Raw genomic sequence first — 20,880 nt, forward strand, 5'->3', positions numbered from 1 at the left:
AACACAGTCATGTTGTCTCTGTGATCCCGTAACCACAGAAAGAGAATGCCACATCTGCTGAATCAGTATCCCATTTTTGAACTTTGTACAGCAAGCAAGATATAATCCTTGGTGATGCAGGCAAAGGACTGTCAGCAAGAGAAGGTAGTTTATTTGTTTATTTTCTTATATTGTATCATCAGTAATATTCTGATTTCTAAGCAGAGAGGCTACGGAAGTCTTAAAATAATGTTCCATTTCTGGGTTATTCATTTATTTGGAAACTGTTATGTATGCCACTTCATTTGGTGATCAAAAATAAATCAGAGTAGGGGAGTAATATAATAGCAGAAAATAAATCACTAAATATAATTATTGGTCTAAGGTAAACAATCATTATGTAAAATGCATTCTTTAAAAGATCGTTCATATTACAACAGGAATGGCTTTTATTAAAAATCTGCAGTTCATGTGATGATAGAATAGTGACAGAACAGACCATTTAGGTCCCTTGCCTGTTGCAACAACACTGTAAGAAAGAACTTGCAGCCTATGCTGGATATATTATTAAAATTAGGAGAAGAGCCTATATGTGTTGCACATATTGGTGAAGTACTATCTTGCATATGCTGTCTTTATCCATTCCAAAACTGCCATCTCTGCTCATAGACTCTTTCTGGATTCATTCGCCATTTGCTGTTGTCTTTGTTGTCATTATCTTTCCGCCTTCGTAAACTGCATCCCTATTTCCTGTCTTCTTTTTGCATGCTACAGACCATGACTTTTTTAATGTTTTATCACAGGCCTTTGTTTTTTTTTTTTGCACACCATATTGACACTAACAGGTCACCTGCACTTGGACTTTTTGTGATGTATCCTGCAATTTGAGTAAGATTTAACAAAAATGAACTTTCTGTACAAGCTAGTAGTGTTCCCTTATTTTATAATAGAAGATATCACTTCATATGCATGCTGGCATGTGTTTATTCTTTTCGGCTACCTTTTGCATTGCCCAAACTAGTTTAGGTTATTTACTATGTAAATGGGGAGCTGCTTTCCTTTCTGTTTAGAATTCCAATTTAGTTTAGAATCCACACTGTGTTCACAGTTTGGGGCACTGATTACAGATTTGTGTGCCAGAGATGAATTTTAAATATTTCAGAACAAACTCTACTTCACATGCTTCGGTGGTGGTGCTGCGGTAGCGTTGTCGCCTCATAGTAAGATGTTGTCCTGTTCGATTCTCAGCTAGAGCGTCTTCTGTGTGGAGACATGCGTGAATGGCCGTACCTTCGTTGAAGTTTGTGCGTCAGCGCTGGCAACTTGGCACGTAAAAATCTACTGCCAATTATTAGCAGACCAGAATTCCGCTGTGGCAACCCCTAACCAGGAAAAGCCGAAAGACTCAACAACTCTTTGACTTTGTTCAAATGGTATTCTCAAGCAGGCGGTATTGGTTACCTTCCATTTTCTACCCCTGCATGTTTAGTTTTATATATCCAAAGATTATCTTTCTAGTAGTTCTGCTACAATGTATAAATTATTAATTAGTTAAAGTGGATCTCTTCTAAAATTGATACCTGTTGCATTATGCTCATTTCACATGTGGCACTTGTGACCTATCCATTACCTTCGGTCACCTATTCTCCTGCCAGTGTCCTACCTGCATCTACATGTTTAACCAGTGTTCAGGTTGCACAGCCTACTAACTACAGTATTGTAAAGAATTGTATAGACTGCATCATTAAAATGTAATAGGGCTGACAGAAACGCACTTCACAGAACTGGTAGATTAAATTAGTTAGACTTAATTAACAAGATGATCCTCCTTGCTTCTTAAAGGTTGAAAGTTCACTGCTGACATATACAAATAGATCCACAGATTTACTACCATCTTGCATTTTTTCTATCCTTTCTCTAGAGGACTGTCCAAGTGTCTCCCCATCTAGTATCCAGTCAGTCCTTTCATTTTGCTGAAGTGAGAGCCAGGCATCCGCAGGCTACTTGTAAACCCTATATCTCATTTGTTCATGCATGCCTGTGAAGTCCAATCAGCACATTCATTCCTCCAGCAGTGTGAGTCATATGGTAGGAAGAGATCCATGCAATGGGTCTTATGGAGCAGCACTTCTCTTGTGCATTGACCCCCTATGGAGGTGCACAAGCCAACACACACACACACACACACACACACACACACACACACACACACACACACACACACACACACACACACCTGAAGCACACTTGCTACATGTTGTGAATCCCTTAGGTAAATAAGTAAATACTAGGAAATCAGTCTGTAGTCCATTACCAACCTAGCTAATAACGAGAAAGAGATCAGAGGCAAGAATCAATCCATGTACTTTGTGTCTGTATGGTGAAGACTTTAACCATTATGCCAAGCCCACCCTGGCATGTGCTTTGAAAGCTTGTGGTCCATGCTGAAACACTCAGTACTTCCACTAGATATCCTTAACTGGCAAGGCAGAACGCCCCCCACCCCCCGATTGCCAAACTTGCATTGTCTACTTATTCCCATCATAGCCTGCGTCACCTGAGGCATAATAAGGGACGGTTCCCACACCGGTCCAAAAGTATGATTGCCTCTCACTCTCATTTTCACATGCAGCAATACTGCAGTGAAAAACAGTAATTATCTGCCATTGGAATTTGTCTCTCTAGTGAAAAATGATAAACTGCTATCAATTCAGTGTAAATCTTTATATTTATGTGTATTATTTCAGTTATATATCTATAATTCTGCGTAAGCTCTGAAACAAAGCTCCCTCATATTAGTGTAACCCTCATTCTGGAAAACATTGTGTTTACTCCTCATCCTTGTATGTATCATGTTGAAAAAGTATGTATTTAGTTTATGTATGTAACTCTGTAACAAAACCCCAGGGGAGAAATTCTCAGGCTGCAATATACCATGTTATAATGTGTTCTAAAAGTTTGTACTTGGGTACTTGATCATGGCTGAAAAGGTTCCTTGGACCAGTTCATTTACCAAGTAAACAAATAATGACTGAATGAATAAAAGAAAGAAAGAATAAATGCAAATAATATACTATATAATCTAACAGATCCAAATTGCAAACTGGTTGTAGCCATTTAGTATCTAGTAGATGAGGCTCGATTGGACCATATTAACTTTGTAGGATACTTAAAAATCTCATAGTCCTACATTAAAAGCACAACATAACCACCCTATGTCCTCCTACCCTTCCCCTCTACTACCTGCCCCAAAGCTATCCATCACAGTAGCTAGACATATGTCCCGAAGTCTAACCTCCCAGTGAAGAGAATGATCAACTGCTTTTCACTTCTAAAACCTCTGGTCTTACCACAACCAAGCGGTTCCCGCTGGCAAATGCTGAGCCTCACAAATCGTAAGTAAGTAGTTCAAGAGTGATAAAGCCAAAGAAGTATCCTTCTCCAGCAAAACTGCCATGTAGTAAATGGAACCTGCCATCCAATTACCCACATCCTACGTTGCAGCCTACTTACTCTCCTCCTACTAAAATGCCACTGAAGCTCCCAAAAGGTCCTTGCTATTTGCCATTTCAGATTATTAAAAAGGTACACCCCTTCCATATCAATTAATTCAAAGACATCAACATACTCCCCCCTCTAAATCTTCTCCATAATTGAGGCTGGAATGTGAGGGATCAGAAAAACTCTCCCTGCCCATTTGCCCCAAAGCCTGTGTAGCTAACCAATCAGCCAGCTGTATGCCAAAATCTGACCCAACTTCAGAGAATGATCCCACTCCACCCACAAATGTCCCCAAGCTCCTTACAAACAATCTTATGCTATCCTCCCCAATGAATGCTTCACCCTGCCCCTGCTGGTGACACCTCTGTATATCCCCCATAGACTCCCCAGCTTCACCCAACTTGTGATGCACCTCATCCCCTGCCATCCCACAATTATTCCCCACACATTCTAAGCCTGCTCTGTCTAATGCGACTCCCAACAGCATGTCATTACCTGCCACTCTGTCCTGTCCCACTCCAGCAGTTGGAAGATCCACTGCAACAACATCTCTCAACTGCTGTGCCCACTTCCCATGAGCCACTGACCTGGTCTTTGCCACTGACCATCTTCTCTTCTGACTAGAATTGCGTGTGTCATCTGCCATCCTGGAATCAGCATTAGGCACTTCCTGGAACAGCTCTTCCAACTGCGCCACAATGTCCTCCCGCCTCTGCCGTAAACTCTGCATATTTGCCATATGCAATAAAGGAGAGACACATTAAGACTTCAGGGAGACACATAAAAGAAAAAAAATATGCACCTATACAATTTTCTTTGAACTGGCCACTTCCAACCTCTGAAACAAGCGTGCAAGTACGGTCAACTAAATAATGATATCCACTGGAGCCTCTGACCCCACACTGCCAGAAACTGCCTGCCAACCAAACTCCTGACACACACTCACTCACTCATCTATAACAGCAATGTTAAAATTGAAACCCTATCTTTGCCCCCCTGCCAAATGCTTGTTGCATTCCTCTCAACCTCTTAGAGCCAGAAATCTGGACAAAGCCATAAATGACCAAAAATTAGGGACAATTTCCAACCTTGCTCCCACAAACTTAGAAAGTTAACAGAATAATAGGTCTGACATTACCATGCATTCCCCAAAAGGGCTTGAAGTCCCAAAGTCAAATGTCTGTCATTATTCTCTAACTGAATCCATAATGGTTTGTGCAATGCACTCTGGGATTTAACGTTTATCTGTTTGTTGCCCAAACTGTAGTGTACTGATAAATAAATTCCAGGTAATCAGTTTGCAGACAATTACATGCCTAGCCAATGACCAAAAGTAAGAATCAATTTTTGAACCTTGTGCCTCTGAGGTAAACAGCTTAACCATTAACCCAACCCTTCCAGTTCCTTCCTTGAAGCACATTTAACAGTACTAAAGACACTGGTCCCTGAAGCAAATCCAGACACCCCACAAACTCCGTACAGCTGATGTTTTTTTTTTTTTTTTATCACAACCCCACAAATGTTCTACCAAGCATCTCTGCAGGGAAAGGGGAAGGTGCTCCTATATCCATCAGAAAGTGTGCCAAACCCCTCCCCCACCCATGACTGTTAGCCCCTCACTGTACATGAGCAAGAACGGTTGTTATTCCCGGGTGGCTCCTGACTCTGCACCACATACTTTAAGACGGGGGCCGCTCTTAGTAAACCGCTCATTCCACTGTCCTACTCCCAGCAACAAACCACTCACGCCCTTCCTCAATGGAAAAAAACACACCACCAGCACCACGGAACAAGCATCTGCAAAACCACCAACTGACAAAGGGAACTGAGCCGCACAGCCAAGTGCACAGAACCTGCTGTCTCAAAACTAAAAACAAACAATCCACTTGCAAAGCCATGAAATCTCGACAGCATAAGCCCAGCCTAATGAAATGAGGAAAAAACTAAGCCAATTGAACACAAATATCACCTGCCTAACCTCAAAGTCTCCCAAAGAATCTAACAACATGGATCCCCTGATGCAAACAAAAAGGGGGAAGGATAAAACATAGACGAAAGATAGAAAAAAAAAAGAGAAATACAAACTGCCTGCCACTGACAACCCAACATCCAACATTAACCCAAGGCCTACCTGTTCTTCAGGAATACTTACAGGCCATCTCAGATGTAACACTTGCCATAGCAAGGTCATGCCAAAATACAATTCATCTTCCCAGTTACACTCCTATAAAACACCTAAGTCCAACCCTACATCTACCCCACTTCCTCTAAAGTTCCTTTAATAAATTAACCCTTCCCTTCCTGAACATCTAATCAAACCTACCTCTATTCCTTAAAATGAGTCCCTTTCCCCAACAATCGCCCTTCCTCCACCCCCATTTAATTCCATCTAACCCTTACCAAAAATATCCCTGGACAAACTGGTTTGTTCCCAAACCTCATATGTTGCTTACAAGAGCATAACAGTAAAACATCTGTCATGCCTCTAATGTCTTCTTTTTCAGTTTACTAAATTGTAAAAAGAAAAAAGTAGTAGCACAGAAACACAATCAAAGGCTAAAAATCAAAACTTCTTTTTTTAAAATCGGTAAGTACTTTCACACTTATACAAATGTTTCTTTAGACCATACTAAAACACTCACATAATTAATATATATATATATATATATATATATATATATATATATATATATATATATATATATATATATATATATACACATGCATACACACACATATATATATATATATATATATATTAGAAGACCAAAAATGCATTCTTTTGAATGCATCTTGGTCAAACTCAAAAGCCTGAAACGGCAAAATATCAAAGCGGCTTTTAAGCAAATTCTTTCCCTGGGAAAGAATTTGCCTGGCCGCTTCGTTACTTTGTCGTTTTTGGCACTGTAGTGAATCTCAAAGTTGGTATATTTAAGTAGGGGGGGTGTGGGAGGCAGAGCCCCCCACACTGAGGGGTGTGGTGGGTGAAGCCCCCCACTTAATGTAATGTTTAAAGTATTTTTTTTTTGTTGTTGGAACAACGATTTTTTTTCCCCGAGGAATTCGAAATTGCAAGCTTTCACTTACATAGGGTCAATTAATCACTGTTCACTTTTTTAAGTGCTCGGTGATCTAATATAGACCCATAAACATATATATATATATATATATATATATATATATATATATATATATATATATATATATATATAAAAGCCATCCAGTATCATTCAACCAGTTTACAGCAGTCGTTCAAACCAACCATTTATATCCAGGAATTAATAAAATATTAAAATCACTTAAAAAGATTTTAAAGAAGTCCTGCTATTTAACCCTGGATATTTGTCTGCCTGTAATTTAATAATCCAATGGAGATCACGGCTCTCTGTAAAATTCCTGAAATCACTCTTTTGCATACTCATCACTACCTTCTCTGCTATAAAACTAAAGTGGTGATCCTCACCCTGATCTATAATATGTTTAGCAAGGGAACTTCTCTCATCCTGGATCCAAATGCAGTATATATGTTCCCTGAGCGGTTTGTCTTCCCAACATAAAAACTGGGTAAGATCCTGCAGTTGGCAATATATACTAAATCCCTAATACTGCAATCTGCTCGTGTATTGAACCTGAACAGGACACCTGTCACAGGATGTACAAATAGACATGAAGTATTAATAAACGAGCCAAAACTGCATCTATTCCAGCACTCCATCCCAACTACATCAGCTTCTTCTTCCATCCTCTGACCATTATTTCTATAGCAGACTTGGCTCTTCAATGATTTCTTATTCTTAAAGATGAAATTGGGCTTGTCAACTGTTAATTCCTTAAGTCAATAGTCCGTCTTTAGAATGGGCCAGTTCATTCTAATAATATCACATATAGCTTGAACATCACGAGTATAACACAGAAATACTGGAACCTTTCGTGATTCAACAGCAGTCCCTTTTCTACTAATTATACCATCATGGGGTTTACTTATCTCCTTACTTGAAAAATAAGGATGTGCTTCAGTACTAAGGCTCACTATATCATTACACATCTCTGTCACTTCATTCTTACTGTAGCATCGCTCTAAAAAAATCACCTCTCAAACCTTGTATGTCCCTATGGAAACCCTCCTCTTTATTATTGAGCCTGGAAATCCACATGACCTGGCTCTTCAAAATGTTCTTGTAAACAAATTCAGGATGCATGCTAGCTAGTGTGTTGCAAAACTGCATTCCTTTTACAGGGCTTCCTACACAATCCTGTATTAAAAACATAAATAGAATTCCTAGAAATGCACCACATCTGGAAAATCAATAGACTCATAGGAATACTGATAGGTAAACCTTAAGAAGGGGGTGGTAGATTGTAAACAGTCAAGAAAATCATTTAATTGTTCCTCTGTACCTCCCCACAACAACAAAAAAAAATCATCTACAAACTTTCTATAAAACCTAAGGTGTAGTGTACACCTGTTAGGTAGTACTACAAATTGTGTTTCTCATTGATCCAAGACCATATTGGCTCAGCTATTGGCAGAGGGTGTGCTCAAAGCTATGCCAGCCTTCTGAATGAAAAGTGAATCCTCAAACAAAAAAAACATTATTTTCAAGCACAATCTCTAAAAAACAGACAAGTCAAATCAATCAAACCAGTGTCATAAGTAATGTATGCCATAAGAAAATCCTTCACCATTTCGATTTCTTATATATTCAGGATCACTGTGAATAAAAATACTGCATCCAGTGTTATCAGAAGGCTACTTGTTTGTAAATCCCATATATTAATATGTCTATGCAGATCTTCTAAAATATGTTTACTATCCCTTAACACATTGGCCGCTTGATCTAAGACTGGTCTCAAATTCTTTTCTACAAATACTGAGAAGGATTCTGTGAGCCAGCCCTTCCTTGAGACTATCAGCCTATAAGGTGTCTTGAGAGGATCCTTGAGTATTTTCGGAAGCTCCTGAAATACTGGTGTCAAGGGACATTCAACTATTAACTATTTGTACAATTGTGTCATAATTAGATGACTAGATGGGCAATCCTCAGCAGTTGAATGAACTGTCTCAGCAAGGGTTGCTATATCGCTCTCACTTATAGGCTCATAAATGCTAATATCTGTCAACATCTCAAAAACAGCATCATGTTAATATTTCAACAGGGACAACTGTGACAAAGTCAATTGCTTACTCAAGTTATTCCAAACTATAGATCCTTCATTTGTTCCCATACCTGTTTTATCGATCCCTGTTGAAGACCTCCTGAATAGTTCTCTCTCTTCCTCCCTCTGCTTAGCAAACATTGTTTGCCTACTGAGCTTTTCTATTTTATCAGAAATGGCAGGGCAAGGGAATTCTATTCCATACTGATGGTCTTCCTCCGTACATCTGGTGGTTTCAATTGTTGTCCCTCCCCTAAAGGGGTGGCCAATCAATGTAGATGTTTGTGTGGATGTGTTTATAGACTCAATCCTGTTGGAAGGTTTGTCCGGCTGAATAATGCCAAAACCATCATCTCTCTCAACTGATTGGGAGCCTTGCATAGAATCAGGCTGAGGCATTCTCGGCCAAGAAAACACAAGTTCCAGCTTAAAGTCATGTACATCACAATCCAGTTTCTTACTTTTCTGAGTTCTCAAACATTGTTCATAAGATAAAACACTATCCATGATGTCATCCACAGCTGTCAGACAAGTTTCACCAGGAAACCTGGTTAGCAGTTTTTGCCACTTTATGCTGACACTCTCTAGTTACTCAGACTCCATAGATTTGAAGAACTCAATTAATAAATATAATTGAAACTCAATTTTATATTAAGCTGCTGCCACTTACATAAAAGTTCAGCATAGGTATCCCCATAGGTTGACAATTTCATGATTCTCAGCCCATGGGGAATAACACCATGAAAAAGACAAGCTTCAAAATACATCCACTGCCACTGCAAATGTTTCAGTCTAAGCAGGTCATTCTCACGATCTCTCATACCTGTTTTTAACTGAGTCTCATCAAGATCAGATGGAGCAATTCCAACTGTTTTGCATCTGGCTAGCAGTGGGTTCAGTACTACCTATAGGAGTCTGGTGAACCAATCACTGGGTCCTGTTTGCATGGAAATATGGACATATTCCAGCTCTATTTCATGATCAAAGCCCTCGGCCATGTTCCAAAGAGGGAATGAAGTCCAAAGCCAAAAATATAAAAAGAAATCAGCCTTGAGGAACGAACTTTGATATTCACACCATCCTGAATGATAAAGAAAAAAGTAGTAGCACAGAAACACAGTCAAAGGTTAAAAATCAAAACTTCTTTGTTTAAAATCGATAATAACTTTCATACTCCTACAAATGCTTCATTAGACCATACTAAAACAGTCAGTCAAAAAATGGCCAGCACCAAATGGGGAAGAAATCCTCTTTTATTAAAGGCAGACTGGTTTTGGCCCCAAAAGAGCCTTTTTCAATGTCAAAAACAAGTAAGTAAAAAATACACCCACTTATAAATAACTAGATCACCACCAAATAGCCAACAGATAGCAGTAGTTCATGAATAATTAATTGAATACACCAGAACTACTGAATCAGTTCTCAAAGATAAATACCCACCAACTATGATAACTAACATATTGCAACAAATATACATACAAAAGCAAAAATGATGCATAAAATATGAAAAATTCATATAAAATTCCAATGTATATTCATACATATGCAAAAATGATGCATGAAACATTTGGTGCTGGCCGTTTTTTGATTGACTGTGCTTGCTTGTTTGGGCATTTGCACTTGCCGTCCGGGCGAAGCTCTTCCGGTTTTTTGCTTTGATCTATTCACTTTGCTGGTGGCGTTTGGGGAGTGTGCATTTCGTGCTGGGTGTTCTGTGCTTTTAGGCATTATTGCTGTACCTACTGGATGGACATTCATGAACATTGGCCTTTTCATCAAAGTTTTATCATTTACCAGTCGGGTAAATGACGGATATTTGTGGCGTAAGATATATGTTACTTTCTGGACGCTTTAGATCTGATTACTTAGTGTATGATCGGCGTTTGTATTGATAATACCATTTTCTAGATTGGGGAGCCATTTTGTCTTCTAAATGGGATACGAGCTGCATTTTTTTCATCGGCAATATACATTGGCCTTTTTAGTATATTGGGCTACGAGCTGTAATTTTCCATCAGGAATATACATTGGCTTTTGGTTTATTGTGGTTATCCTATTCAATGTACTTTTTTGATTGTACAGCTTATGAGATTTGGGATACTGCTTTTTTACATTGTGGCATAAGGGTTATGTGATTATTCCAGACCCTTTGCATCTGGAAACCAAAGTTTGAATAGTAGTGTGCTGTGTGCGGGTACATTGAAGATTCAAGATTAGTATCTTTACTGTTTTTTGTATACTCCATCATTTGGATGACCAAAACTGTAAGGTCTTTTTCTAATTGGGGAGCCATTTTATTTTTACGTTGAGGTACGAGCTACATTGTTCCATCAAAATTTATATGGGCCTTTATATATATTGTGGATATCATACTTCATATATTTTTATGCAGCCTATCGTCATCTGGCGTTTCTACACTGTGGATATAATATTCAATGTACTTTTTTGACTGGGCAGCCTATGTGACTCTTGTTACTGGGATGTATGGTTTTGTGCAGATACATTTTCTGTTATTCTCGGATCTTTCAAGGGTCAGACTTACTTATGTTTTTCCTCGTATGCGATTTGTACATTTACGTGTCGCAAAAAGGTCTATGATGCTTTTGATGTATTTTTGACTTTTATTCTTCGGTCATCAGAAAAAAACATCATTATTGTCTCTTCTGATAGGGCTTCACTTGGGACTCCATTTTGATCATGTAAGGATTATAAAAGCATGACATTTTTTTTCCAAAAGCACTACTGTGATTTTGTGCATATATCGTGTTTAAATGTTTAGATTATTTCATGTTTTTTTTTGCGCATCATTTTCATTTTCATTCTAGGTTAAGATTATATATGCAGTGGCATTTGACTTTTGGAACGGTGTATTGGTGTTTATCTTATATTGTTATACATGCTACCCTCATTTCCATTTGTTCTACTTCTATGTAGGCGAAGGTGATATCATCTTTGTGTATTTAGGCCTCAACTTTATACAACTTGCTTATTAAGGTGCTTTTGATTAGGATTCACATTTTTGCAACTATCTGGATGTTTTTGGCTAATTTCAATTAGTTTTATGTTAAACTGATGACCTGGGTTCTTTATGTGTACCTAGCTATATTATCTTGAACTTCACTCTAATAAATAATTGGGTGTTTTGCATTATATAAACGATAGGTCTTTCACCATGGACCTTTTAACTATTCTAAGGGGTCTTTCAGCTGACAAAGAGGATATTGATATTTATGAAACCAATAGAGCCCATATCCTAATGAGGAATTCTGAAACCAGGGAAAATGATAGCTGTAAAGCTTTCTTTGATATATTTTTTAAAAATATTAAAGCTTTAAGGTCATGTGTGTGGCATGTTAAGCTTTTTTAAAGCTTATATGGAAAAACGTATTACACCCGGGGGGCTAAGAATTAGGATTAAGCCCATGGTGGGCCAACCAGACCCTATTTTGTTTACTGCTTGGTCTAATATACAACAGAATTCTTCCATGGAGTTTGTGAAAACATTACACTCATTTTATAAACATAGAGTTGAAAGTCTTATTTTAGAAGTTACCAAAATTTGTAAAGAGGCCTCTAAATATGAAGATTCACCCTTATATAAGGAACATCTTAAGAAACTGAGTGTTGATTTATTAAATTTTGAAAAAGAACTAAGGGAATGGAAAATTAGTTAATACAACAGGGATTGTAGGGATTATAGTGGGGGTTCGACCCTTTGAACCCAGGAAGAATGTCAAATTTGCTAAGAAAGAAGGTTTCACCCCAGGGCAGAAACGGAAAAGAAGATCTATTTTAAAGACATCAAATAGTGAAACATCAGGGGATGAAGGGTCTTCCCATACAGACACGGAAATGGACACGACCCAAACCTCACAGCACATAAACATAGTATTTCTAATCAGAATGTAATGAGGGTGGACCCCAGCCCTTTAGGGGGAAGAGAAAATGGGGGGACGCAAACATAAATCCAAATGTCACTGCAGGTTTAATGATTCAGAGTTTGTTACAGCTTCTGGAACCCAAGATGATACAAACAATGTCATAACCATACCAGAAGAATGTAGTGCCCTGGCAATCACTGAAACACAGGTTAAAACAGCCCTATCCAAAGCCAAAAATACAGCTTCAATGGGACCAGATGGTGTCCAGGCTGTGTCTTACACGAGCTCCAAAATGAACTAACCCCTCACCTAAACACACTGTTCAAACTCAGGCTCACTACAGGCTACATAACCATAGAATGGTGCACAGCAACAGTTATCCCACTCCACAAAGGAAGAGTCACAATGGACCCCGGAAACTATCGTCCTATAAGCCTGACAAGCCTGGTCTGCAAGGCTATGGAGTGCATCATCATGGAATTCATTAACAGAGACATTGAGAACCTTCAAACATTGGACCCTACCCAGTTTGACTTTGTTAAGGGCAGATCATGCCTCCTAAACATGGTGGACTTCTTTGAGATAGTTACCAAGGCTTTAGACAAGGGAAAGGAGGTCCACATAGCCTACCTAGACCTTGCAAAGGCTTTCAACACCATTACCCATTCTGGTATTATAGACAAGCTCACCAGCCTGAACATAAGCCCCTACGTCACGAGATGGGTTGCCAATTGACTCACGGATAGAACCCACACCATTAAAGTTTCAGGCTCTAGGTCTGACTCTAAACCAGTTATAAGTGGCGTCCCCCAGGGCTCAGTCCTGGGACCCCTCCTGTTCGGTATATACTTCTCAGAGGTACAGGCAAGCACAGGAGGACTATGGCTGACCAAGTTAGCAGATGACTGCAAACTGGGGCCATAATTGACTCACCAGCTGATACAGACATCCTCCAGAAGGGTCTCACTGAGACGGATACCTGGTGTCAAAATCATGGTCTCAAGCTAAATGCCAAAAAGTGCATAGTCATCCCCTTTGGAAAAAGCAAAGTATCCGTGAACTACCACATATGCGGTAGTTTCCTAAATACAGAAAATATAATAAGGGATCTGGGGACCCAAGTAGATCGTAATCTCTCCTTTGATAATCATATTGCCAAGGTGGTTAGAAAATCCTTCTATGTAGCCCACCTAATCACAAAGGAGTTCAAATCTAGAACAAAGGAGGTTATTGTGCCTCTCTACTCATCACTCATCAGACCCATCACAGAGTACAATGCCCCATTTCGGATGTACCTTACAATACACCTGCAACAGCTGGAAAAACCACAGAAGTACCTCACCAAGAGGATTACTGGCCTCAAACATATGCCCTATGCAGCCCGACTGAAGAAACTCCAGCTGTACTTGGTTGCATACCTCTTACTCAGAGGTGATCTCTGCCTGACATACAAGGCCATCTCCAACCCAGAATTGATGGACATGCTCCACCTAAAAAAAAAAAAAAAAATCCCCAATAGCCACACGCTCTAGGGAAATAAACCTCACCCCAATGATAAATAGGATGTGCTGCAGGGATAGATTCCTGTCCCAGGGACTCCCCATGCTTTGGAACAGGATTCCAATCTACATTAGGCAGAGCCCCTCACTAACACTCTTCAAGAGAAACCTTGACGAGTGGATGGAAAAAAAAATTTACCCCGGGGATCACTGCAGTGGCTCTGCTGGACAGAGGCACAGAGAACTAATGGCTCTGCTGAACCGAGGCACAAGGAACTAATCTAAGGGGGCAGTGAAAGCCAACACATTCTGGCTAGGCTTATAGATGCCCTCTGGCAGATAGCCTAGTACTTACCTATGAACCTATAAATATTTCATCTGTGGTGTTATCTGAGCTTGAATATGTTGTACTTAATAAAGGGCTTAATTTTATTCCTGTTTTTATTTTTGTTTCAGAAGCAGTTTTGTGGATGATTTGCTGTTGTTTTGTAGATTATTAAATTTTGAATTGTTTTTTAAGGGTTCTGAAGATCACAGAGGCCATAATGAGGGTGGTTTTAGATTTCATCCTTCCAATTTCATGCCACCTATGAACAAATATGTAAAAATTTTCCAAAAATGTGTATTGAAAGAGTTACACTTTGGTGGTGACTTTCAGAATGCTTTATTACCTAACAATTTAACACTGCAGGAAATTTCCACTTTAAGGAATTTATACAATAATAAAAACTTGGTAATTATTCAGGCAGATAAGAGAGGGGCCATAGTAGTTATGGATTGGTCTAAATATGAAGCAGAGGCAAATAGACAACTTCAGGATGGCAGATTTTATATGATTATGCCAATAGATCCTACTGCACGATTTAAGGTTGAAATTGATAACTTTCTTGACACAGCCATTGATGAGGGTATTATTGATGACAAAATTTGTTATCATCTCAAGGTAAAGGAGCCTATCCCACAATCGTTGTATTTATTACCCAAAGTACATAAGAGTTTGAGGGACCCTCCGGGGCACTCAGTTGTTTCATGAAAGGGGTCATTAACTGAACCTATATCATTGTATCTTATTAAATATCTTAAACCCCTGTTAACAGCTGTGAGGGCTAGAATTAAGGATACCACTGAATTTCTCAATATCATTAGTGATACACAATTGGATGTGGACTGGCTACTTTGCACTTTGGATATAACTTCTTTGTATACTAGTATCCCTCACTGGGCTGGTTTGATGGCCTTGGAATTTTGGTTGAATGAATTAGCCCTCTATAGCCCAGGATTTAACACCTTCCTATTATGTTTAACTGAGCATGTGCTGACAAAGAATGCCTTTTATTTCAATGGCACTTGTTATCTCCAGATGAAGGGTACGGCTATGAGGGCTTCTTTTGCCCCCATTTATGCCGACCTTTTCATGGGGTATTTTGAACATACCATGATTTATGATAACAATCACAACATTTTTATTCCAGAGATTGATATTTGGAGGCATTTCTTGGATGACTGCTGGATGGTATGGAAGTCGGATATTACATATTTACAGGCATTTTTAGAGTACCTTAATGACAACAAATGGGGTATCCATTTAACAGTCAGTTATGACAAAAGATCTATTTCCTTTTTGGATGTCATGGTAAATAAACAGGCTGATGGTACTCTTATCATCTCTGTTTATAGGAAACCCTTTCACTCTAATTCCTTTTTACATGCATCCAGCTGTCATCCAAGAAACATTCCAAAATCTCAGTACATGCGCATTTGACACATCTGCTCTAGGGAGGATGATTTGCTTTACTACAATGCTGACCTTACTACCAGATTTATACAAAGAGGGTATTCTTCTACTCATTTATCATCAATTAAGAATCAGGTTGACCAGATGCCGAGACTTGAGTTGTTGATGTACAACTAACTAAAACCTAGTGTTGATAGTAAGATCAGGTTTACTACTACCTTTGGTAGAAATACCCCATGCTTGGTTGGTCTTGTACAGAGACATTGTGACATTTTACTAGCAGATGAATATCTTGGACAAATTTTGGGGGGATAGGTGTGCATTTTCTTTCCAGAGAGGGATCACCTTGGGAGGTCACCTTAGTTTTTATAAATGGATATCTCTACCCAGTACTAAGTCCCAACATACTCTGGATGGTACTACCTTGATGGGGTGTTTCCCTTGTGGTCACTGTAGCTTTTGCAAACATGTAGTTAAAATCAAGGAGTTTATTAGTAAGAACAAACCACGGGTTTATCAGATTAACCCAGTCACTGCTACAGTTGGTCAACATTTTGTTTATTTGGCCACTTGTAATTGTTTTGTGTTTTATATCAGACAAACGTCCAGACCAATGAAGCTACGCATTTCAGAACATCTTAGTAATATGAGAAATAAGGTTATTACTAATGCTCTATATAGACATACCCGTGTACATAGAACTGCTTGTTTTCATTTTATTATTATTGATAAAGTAGGTGGACACAAATTTATTAAAGCCAAATGGCATGAGATGCTAACTAGAAAAGAAAAGGGTGGGATAATTAGGCTCGGTGGACTTTTTCCTCCAGGTCTAAATGAACATCTGTAGGATATATTTTTCATGATTCATGCATCCTTTTTGCATATGTATGAATATATGTTGTAATTTTATATTAATTGTTCATATTTTATGCATCATTTTTGCTTTTGTATGTATATTTGTTGAGATATGTTAGTTATCATTGGTGGTGGGTATTCATCTTTAAGAACTGATTCAGTATTTCTGGTGTATTTAATTAATTATTCATGAATTACTATCTATTTGGCCATTTGGTGGTGCTCTAGTGATTTATAAGTGGGTATATTTTTCACTTACTTGTTTTTGACATTGAAAAAGGCCCTTTTCGGGCCGCAACCAGTCTGTCTTTAATAATAAGAGGATTTCTTTCCCATTTGATGCTGGCCATTTTTTGATTGACTGTGCTTGCTTGTTTGGGCCTTTGCACCTGCCGGCTGGGCGAAGTTCTTCAGTTTGCTGCTTTGACCATACTGAAACACTACATAATATATATATATATATATATATATATATATATATATATATATATATATATATATATATATATATATATATATATATATATGTGTGTGTGTGTGTGTGTGTGTGTGTGTGTGTGTGTGTGTGTGTGTGTGTATATAGATATATATAAAAGTCATCCAGTATCGTCCAACCAGTTTACGGCAGATATTCAAACCAACCATTCATAGCCAGGAATCAGTAAATATTAAAATCACTTAAAAAGATATCTTGCTTTCAAGGCAGGTTTTAAAGAAACTCTGCCATTTAACCTTAGATATTTGTATTCCTGTAATTTAATAATGCAGTGGGGATCATGACTGTCTGAAAATTCCTGAAATCACCCTTTCACATACTCATCATTACCTGCTCTACTACTCTAAAACTAAATTGGCGATCCTCACCCTGGTCTATAACATGTTTACCAAGGGGACGTCTTGTATCCTGGATCCGAATGCAGTACATCTGTTCCTATGGCAGAGTTGTATAAATATTTAATAATTGAATGTCCCTTGCTAACAATATTTCAGTGGCTTCTTAAGATACAGAAGGATCCTCACAAGATACTTTTTAGGCTGATAGTCTCAGGCAAGAGCTTTTTTCTTTATCATTCAGAGTGGTGTGAATAGCACAGTTCGTTCACCGTGGGTGATTTTTTTTCTATAAATTGTAAAAAGACAATATTGCCAGTGTCACTAAGTTTCTTATCTGTGCCCATCCAAGTAAATTAGAAGATTAAAAAGGATGACAGAATGAGTTAGGCTATTTTCGAAATATGCTGATCTTAACACACTCTTCCCAAAACTAGACATCATGTTAAAGCACAGTTCATGCCACTATACCACAGCACTTAAGGCATATTCTGAATTTTTTAAGCACGTCTCATAACAACAGCATCAGAAATTGTAACTAGTAAAGGAAAAATAGTTTTACCCAACAGCACAATATGACATTGGAAGACAGTATATTAAAGCAATAACCCACAAGTGGGTGTGTGTATATCAGGAATTACTTATTGGTTGACAAGGTTTGATCATAAGGACAAAGCTTGAGTGATTAAACAAAGTCACGAGTGGGTACTATTATACAATGACATTATTTCAGAACAAAATTGCTTACCTTTATTAAAAAACATCTTTGTATAACAGCAGCATAGTGCTCCTTTACACTGTTTCCCATTCTTCTGGATTTTCTGATGTTCTGCAAATGCGTATGGGAGATATGTTCCCTTGATTGGACAATACATCAGTGCTGTTGAAGAGAAGCAATAGAGAAGAGAGAATCTCTTTTGCTTTTTTATGTGAAAAAAAGAGTAAAACAATGAAGCTGAATTCTGGAAGCTCTGCGAAAATCTGGACAGTTGAGAGGCATGAAGTCTGTTGATATGTAAGGAGGGACAGAACAAAAATAGAAGGAAAATCAGGTATACTGCTGCCTCTTTTTTTTAAATTTTTTTGAGAAGGTACCTGATTTTACTTCTGTTTTGCACTGTCCAATAGAAAATTCTGGCCTCTGAATGGAACTTCAGCAGCTGGACATTTTTCTATTGGTAGGCACACTGGTTGGGCTGTCCAATCAGCATACTCAATTTTGAAAAACACTGACCTGTCATTGCATAATTTCTAATAACTGTAATTCTGGCTCAAAACAAAAAAAACTTTTTTTTCACTTGCTGCAAGGGTATTATTACCAGGAAAAACTTTAAATCAGTGCATAATCATAGACCTGATATACATTCATTACAAATACATGTCATGTACATTCACTAAACTCACATTTTATCTCTGAAAGAGGAAAGAACATACTGTAAGACATTGAATGATGGCTATTTTTTCTCTAGTATTTTAAGTGGCATCCATATAATGTCTGATAATGTTAGCATTACATTATCATGAAAATATTCTCTGACTTTACTTACTTAACATTATCACCAAGCTAAATGCCTTATGTATCCCCTGTAATGCATGTTCAACCTTGGAGGCATTGTTTCCCATTGGGCAAATACAAGTTTCATTAAAAGTACCTCTTTCTTTCTTTCTGCACTTTTTTGTATGATAGCATCCAACAACTAATAACTTACTGAATGTGTTATGTTCCAACTCCATTTTGCTGATACTTAGTTGATGAAAATTAAAATAAAACTAATTTACCATATTTGTGGTAACAATCATATCTCTGCCCTCAAGCCATCTCAGGATTTTTTATGTTCGCTTTCCTCAATTACCACTCCTTCTCTAGTTGAAGGCAAGCCTGATAGGTGCGTAACCCACTAAAATAAACAGGCAAAAAGTGTAAACTTCTATAAGACATATAAAGTAAGTTCAGAAAACAATGCAAACAACCTATAGTGCCTCTGGCTCTACTGGTTGTTAAAGGGAGCAAATCAATTTCCTGGCCACATGTGTTAGTGAATGATTAGCCAGTAATTTCCACATTATCCAGTACTGAATATCCCCCTGTCTGGAATTAGATATCAAATCTTGGAAGTGTAGGAGATGAATCTATCTATTAGGAATGGAAAGCTGGCCAGAATGCTAATTTCTTGTGCACCAAATTTTTACCATCCATGGATGGAAGCTAGTGCTGGACACTTAAACCTCACATTCAGTTGCAGATCTCTACTTCATCATATACTTGAAAATGCAACAAACTGCCACCATCTTGAAAAGCAAATTGGCATTGAGAAACTATCAGAGAAACACTTCAAACAAAAAAGGGGTAACTCAGTAAAAAAAAAAAAAAAAAAACTATGACAGCATTAAAGAAAAATAATAATAACCCAAGAATAGAACAAAACCTGAAAGAATGCTGTGACAGAAAACTTACTTTACAAAAAAAAAAATCATAAAAATTTCTAATTTATGTACATTAACTGATCAGGAACAGTAGACAATATACAAAAGGTAATTTATAACACAGTGAAAAAACTGAAATCATAAACCCCACAAACAGAAAATGAAGCAGTGTGGGATGGGAGAGGAAGTGAATAACATGAAGTAAAAAATATCTGTTCTGTAGTGACAGAAAACAGTATCTAACCAAGAGTCAAATTATACATACACACAAATGAAGTAGGTAGACCCTGGTAAACATTTTCTAACTATAGAAATAAATCTGAGCATGCAGTATGCAAAGGTAAAACACTGCAAGAATATAAGTGTATATTAAAATAGACATAAAATTACCATATAAAATCAATGAAATAAAAGCCGAAAACATACCTTCAGTTAAAATAATTTATGAAAAACTAGGGAGGGTGGAGCAGAGCATAAGTATTTACACATAAATGTTTTTTCAGTTCTTGGAAGCTGCACCAAAAAGACTTCCTTTGTGATTTCTTTTGGGGGTATAGTAAGTATATTATCAGCAGGATAAATGTAGAAATGGTGTTGGGCATTATTGCTTGCGTATATGTATCGTTCAGTCCCAGAAGAAGCCAACAGAATGATTGTTCTTATAAATATTTTGAGGCTGTATTACCTGAAAAGCAGTATAAATGCCTGTGAAGTACTGCACTGCTCATATTTATATCGCCTCATCTGGACTCTTCTGCTTGCCAGATCCCTTAGAACTGGGAGTAAATTGACTTTCTCTCATGGGAATGCCTGCTGTTTTCCCAGAAGGGCCGTTGGCACCAAGCTGAACATGTTGTTGAACTAGAAGAAACAGAAGTGGTACAGCTTCCATCTGAATTTGCCAGGAAAAATTTCAGCAACACTAAGTAGCCACATTAGCTGAACATATCGCTATATGGTACTTAACTCTCTTGGCTGTCTACTGGCCTTTTCTCATATTGAGATTGCCTATGGC

General features: G+C 38.0%; 1 protein-coding gene across 1 annotated transcript in view; it reads left to right on the forward strand.

Moving 5' to 3' along the window:
- Positions 1–20,880, forward strand: part of LOC122787163 (A disintegrin and metalloproteinase with thrombospondin motifs 10-like) — a 1,217,364-nt gene that overhangs the window by 625 nt on the left and 1,195,859 nt on the right. The gene's annotated exons all lie outside the window — the stretch shown is intronic.

Source organism: Protopterus annectens, chromosome 13.part0, assembly GCF_019279795.1.
Source record: "Protopterus annectens isolate FY-2018-M chromosome 13.part0, PAN1.0, whole genome shotgun sequence".
Classification (NCBI taxonomy): domain Eukaryota; kingdom Metazoa; phylum Chordata; order Ceratodontiformes; family Protopteridae; genus Protopterus; species Protopterus annectens.